Here is a 6,000-nt window from a genome sequence, read left to right as displayed (position 1 = left end):
ATCACTAATTTTGCTTTGTTCTCTTGGTATTCTTAGCTGAAAGCTAAACCTAGGAGGTTCATATGCTAATTTCTTAGACCTTGAAGGCCGCCTCTGCATTTGACAGTTTTTTACCACTAGAGGGCCTTAGTTCATGTGTTTCATATAGATAACATTGAGCTCATGCACGTGAATTTACCGAGGAGTGAGCACTGATTGGCTAAAATGCAAGTCTGTCAAAATAACTGAAATAAGGTGGCAGTCTGCAGAAGCTTAGATACAAGGTAATTACAGTGGTACAATGTGTAATATAACTGTTGGTTATGCAAAACTGGGGAATGGGTAATAAAGGGATTATCTATCTTTTAAACAACAAAAGATCTGGTGTTGACTGTCCCTTTAAACAGATATGAAATGCAAACATTTTCTTTTGTGATTCAGAGCATACAATTCTTAAAAAGTTTCCAATTTACTTATATTATCACATTTTCTTCATTCCCATGGTATTCTTTGTTGAAGAGCTACATAGGGAAGTGGCTAGAATACTACAGGACAGTAAATAGTGCTCCATCTAGTGGATAACATTTTTACAAAACTGTTGCTATATAGTGTTCCAGATACAGGCATGCTCCTGAGCTTACATCCCTGATTTTCAACAAAAGAATATTTGATAATAGAAGTAAATTAAAAAGATATTTAAAATTGAATCATAAAAGAAACATGTTGGGTTTCACGTCCCTTTAAGAGAACAAACAGGCTGGATCTCACCAACAAGGAGAGCCACTGTTGTAATCTGTACCTTTTAGTTGTGTTAGCCACAGTCATTATGTTAGTACAAAGTGTATTGCAGTTTTTATGAGTTTAACCCAATTACAAATATAAACAAGGGTTACTATTGAGAGCCGGTGCTTTTTCAGTTCTGATCATTATAAAAGCCACTGTTTTCAGAGCAAAATGACATTAAAAGGGGTCTAAATAAATAAAGTTTATTGCAAAGTTGTTGTTTTTTACTGTGTATAACTAAACAATTTATATTACAGTTTCAATGTGTTTACTGTCCCTTTAACTTTTTTTGCAAAAATATTCGTTTAATTGCTTAACTTTTATCCATTATATAAACAATTTGATGTTAATGAAGCACATTTTATAAACTATTATGCAGAGGCTACGCCATGTTATTTTACATTGTACTGTGCCTGTAAGTTTGTTGCTATAATATACACGTAGTTTACAATGAGCTTGGTGTGTTTCTAGTTGTGTAAGTGTATATATAGTGTAGTACTATAGTCAGAGCAAAGAGCGTGGCATGAAGTGCAGGGGGCACCACTCACAGGAGTACGAGTCTATCTGGCTGGCTCTATATGCAGGAGAGGCCAGGGGATTTCCAAGAGAGGAAACGCTAAAAGGGACTTTCCAGGCGGGGCGGGCCTAGTGCTGCAGCAACTGCAAATCAAAATGGGGACGGGGGATTTTCGGTTGTGCGCATCCCCTGCCAGCTCCTGGAGGTTTATTCCTTGACCCTACAACACCAGGCCCGACTCTAGTAAGTACCCCAGGACTGGTTCTATTATCAACCCGCAGGCCATGCCGCTGACCCCGTTTAAACGCCGCTGCCTTGTACGTGTGGGCGGACCATGTGCTCAAAGGGGCAGTGTCTTAGTTTGCTGCCAATTGTCCTTTCTTAATTTTTTTTTTGTACTTTTACATTTTGTTTTTAATTCGTCCGCTTGTTTGTGATTAGTTGTGTAGATGTGTTTATCCTGTGGCTGTCAGAGAAGGCTGCAGTCAGCTATGGCAGGTAATGGGTTGTTATGCAAGGATGGCATTACTGGTTGGCATGCCCCCTCTGACAGATAAGTGGTTGGTACAGAGGGCTGTGTAGGTTGGCATAGCTGTTATACCATCTCTGGCCACCAATGGATTAATGCCTAGGGTTTATCCTGCAGGTCTGCCTACTGGTGCTGAGGTGCACAATACAGCTGCTGCTAATGGTTTTATGTGTAGGTTGGCACATACAGTTGGTAGACCCTTTCTGGCAAGCAGTGGCTTATTATAGAGGGTTGGTTGGCACATAAAGCATGTATTTTCTCTGTATGCTTAATACTCATTGAAGGTAGTGCAGTTTTTACACATACAGCTATTATAATCTATGTGACAGGCAGTGGCTTACTACTCACTGAGGGAACTGTAGATTAGCACATACAGCTGGTATAAAGTCTCTTGCATCCATGTGTTAACTGGTACTGATGCAGGTTGGCACAACTTGAATACACTTTCTGGTAGACAATGCTTGGTACTCAACAAGGGTAGTAAATATTGGCACAGCTGATATACAGTCTCAGGTAAGCAGTCTGTTATTCAGTAGTAATGTAGTGCTGGTTAGGAGACTAAGACTGTGGTAAACTTATTTTTACAGAAACAGGGTTACTACTGAGATGCAACTGCAGGTTGGTGTTTAGAAAGGACTGGTTTATAACTATTGGTAGAAAATTAGTTTATATACTATCATAGTGCCAAAGCATAGGTTATTATTGATATATTTGTCTGTATACTGTGTGAATCATCAGTGGCACTTCAAGTTTAGCCAGTTCATTTAATACACCAGCATGCAAAACTATTTTTAGGTTATACATTATTTTATTTTTTTAAGGTAAACAATAAGCTGGCAAAATAAACACTTTTGACATTTTGTTAATAAAAATAGTTTCTCCTCCCCAGCATACCGTGATGTGTGCAAATGGAAATATACTGCAATAATATATCTATGTATTGTGTAATGTGTTCCATACACCACGCAATGTAGCCACGCGTGTTTGAAATAAATTTATCCATTCTAAAACTTTATGGCCACTAACCATTTTATCCGGCTTTTCTTTAAACTGAATATTGAAATATTGAATATGTGTGAACTAGGTACTGGCTATTGTGTACTGGATATATATATATATATATATATATATATATATATATATATATATATATATATATATATATATATATATATAATCTCCAAAACACCAGATCTCGCCCACAGAGGAAAAATGCCTGGGTGCAATTTTACAAAGAATAACAGCCAAAAAAAAATGCACTCTCAGGACTTTCACAATCAAGTTACTTTTATTCCTACAGGAATAAAAGTAACTTGATTGTGAAAGTCCTGAGAGTGCAATATATATATATTATATATACAGGTTGCCCTCGTTTTACAACGGTTCAATTTACACCGTTTCAGAATAACAACCTTTTTTTCCAGTCATGTGACTGCTATTGAAAAGTATTGAGAAGCAGTGCATTTATTAAAATAGCCAGTAGGTGAGCTGTCTGCTTGTGTTGCAGCAAAGCCAAGCAAGCTGAAATTAATCAGTTTAACCAGACCTGAGCTATCGAGCAGATTTCAAAGGAACAAGATCTTCCTGTCTATAAATCAGTCCATATTGGAATGCATAGAAAGAACTGTTTGCAGAAAAATGCAAGTGAAGTCTGTGTTGTGTGATTATTTTATTAGGTTTATAATGCTGTTTAGCAAATGTTTTTGTTAATTTAACTTAGTTTAATTATATATTCTGTGTTGTGTGATTATTTTATTAGGTTTATAATGCTGTTTAGCATTTAAAGTCTTCATTTCAAAGCTTTAAAAATAATGTATTAGGTGTTACTTATGACAATTTTGAGAGGGGCCTGGAACCTATCTCCCTCACTTCCCTTTGACTTACATTATAAACTGGGTTTCAATTTACAACGGTGTCGATTTACAACAATTCCTTCTGGAACCTAACCCTGGCGTAAACTGAGGGTTACATATATATATATATATATATATATATATATATATATATATATATATATATATATATATATATATATATATATATATATATATATATATATATATATATATATATATATATATATATATATATATATATATATATATATATATATATATATATATATATATATATATATATATATATATAAATATGTGTGTGTTTATACTGATAGAAAGGTAAAATGTGCAGCACATTTTCTGTAAGGCATTGATTGGCAAATTTGTGAAATTTAGGAGCAGCAAACATAACTATGTATACACATTGTTAAAATTAGCTCCAAATTGGCAATGCACTGCCAATTCTCTGCAGAATAAGGCTTGTGATCAGGGGCTACACACATATGCCACCCCTGGTTGGCTCATAGTGCATTTCTGTTTTAGAGCTGACTTTATGGGGGTTAAACACAGTTCTGTTTTAGACATAATAACATAGCAGCTCTTTATAGTTAATTTTTTGTTGCTTCTTTATGCCCCTTTAAAGGGACATTGTACACTAGATTTTTCTTTGAATAAATGTTTTGTAGATGATCCATTTATATAGCCAATCTGGGTGTGCTTTTGTAAAAATGTATAGTTTTGCTTATTTTTAAATAGCATTGTGCTGATTTTCAGACTCCTAACCAAGCCCCAAATGTTTAGATGTATACTGATGTATACAGACTGCTTCTGTTTGTATAATGGGTCTTCTTATATGCAGGGGAGGTTCTGCTCTCAGCCCCTTTCATTGGGTGTACCAGGCTAATCTCATCAACAGTGCTAAATTGGGAGCTTAGTTTTTAAAATGTTTTATACTGGATTTTATATCAGTGTCTGTGCATATTCTTCTTTATAGAAGTGTCTATTACATGCAGTTAAATGAAAATTGTTATATACTGCCTTTTTAAGGATCTAAAAATTAAATTTATACAGATATATCTAGACTCCTGGGATTGTTGAAGCACTGCAGTAAGACATCACTTAAAGGTACACTGAACATAAATTTTTTCTTTCATGATTCAGATAGAGCATGAAATTTTAAGCAACTTTCTAATTTACTCCTGTTATCAATTTTTTTTTATTCTCTTGGTATCTTTATTTGAAATGCAAGAATGTATGTTTAGATGCCGGCCCATTTTTGGTGAACAACCTGGGTTGTCCCTGCTGATTGGTGGATAAATGCATCCACCAATAAAAAATGCTGTCCAGAGTACTGAACCAAACAAAAAGCTTAGATGCCTTCTTTTTCAAATAAAGATAACAAGAGAACGAAGAAAAAGTGATAATAGGAGTAAATTAGAAAGTTGCTTAAAATTGCATGCTCTATCTGAATCACGGAAGAACAAATTTGGGTTCAGTGTCCCTTTAAGTGCACTGCAAAGCAACAATGTTACACTCTCATGCTGCAAGCAGGGGTAATGTGAAATACTAAATCTAGGTTTTGCGTCATGTTTGCTAAAAGCTGTGCGTATCATATCTTGGAGTGGAGAGTTGCCAGCTAAAGTGACTCACTACGGAGTTGTAATTGTTGCAGTAAGTTCATTGTGATCGCCTACTCTGGAATTTGTTGGAACATTCATTGTTGAAATAGTTGTACTCTTTGATCTTAGGGATGATGGTTTTTCTTAGCATTGCTTTGAGTGTAATAACGTATAAGTCATGTGTTTGCTGTGACTGACTTTATCAGCTTTATCCCTTGGAACTCATAATAACAAATGTTTTATTTAAATACAGGAAGGTGATCTTCTTGGTCCTCAAGTCTGGTATCCTCACCAGATAGTGTAAAGCGACAATACAGGCTCTAATCAATTAGAACAAGTCATTTTTGTATTAGAAACTCTATCTTGAAATGTGTTTAATGCCTGTAAAAGTAAAGTGCTGCTCGGGAGCCGTATGCATTGCAGCTTCTTAGTAGAAAATTACCAGATGAGCTAGACTGGAGCAACAGTTGCATCACATGACAATCACTGTCTGTTTTCTGCCCGTTAGCTATCATGCTTGCAGCTCACTAGTGAGACTGGGACTATGTGCCAAATTACAAGTGGAGCGGTATTTAACGCTCCCGCTCACTTAGGATACTGTATGCCTTAACGTATTCTCCCAAAGAAGTCAATGGAGCAAAAAAAGTGGAAAATAAAACGCCCTACTCGTGTGCAAATATCTATTTAAAAATACATAGAACGTATTCTATGCAGAACATTTGGAATGTGAAATAA

The 6,000-nt window shown here is 35.5% G+C and overlaps 1 protein-coding gene across 1 annotated transcript in view; it reads left to right on the top strand.

The window, feature by feature from the left end:
- Nucleotides 1-1,443: 1,443 nt before the first annotated feature.
- The window catches only part of TRAF3 (TNF receptor associated factor 3), a 346,334-nt gene continuing 341,777 nt past the window's right edge, over nt 1,444-6,000 (top strand). The window contains exon 1 of the mRNA XM_053697427.1: nt 1,444-1,522. The gene's annotated coding sequence lies outside the window, so the exon portion shown is untranslated. The remainder of the gene's footprint in view (nt 1,523-6,000) is intronic.

The sequence above is a fragment of the Bombina bombina genome, chromosome 1, assembly GCF_027579735.1.
Source record: "Bombina bombina isolate aBomBom1 chromosome 1, aBomBom1.pri, whole genome shotgun sequence".
NCBI lineage: Eukaryota > Metazoa > Chordata > Amphibia > Anura > Bombinatoridae > Bombina > Bombina bombina.
Note: the sequence above shows the minus strand (reverse complement) of the source record. Positions and strands in the feature narration are given on the sequence as shown.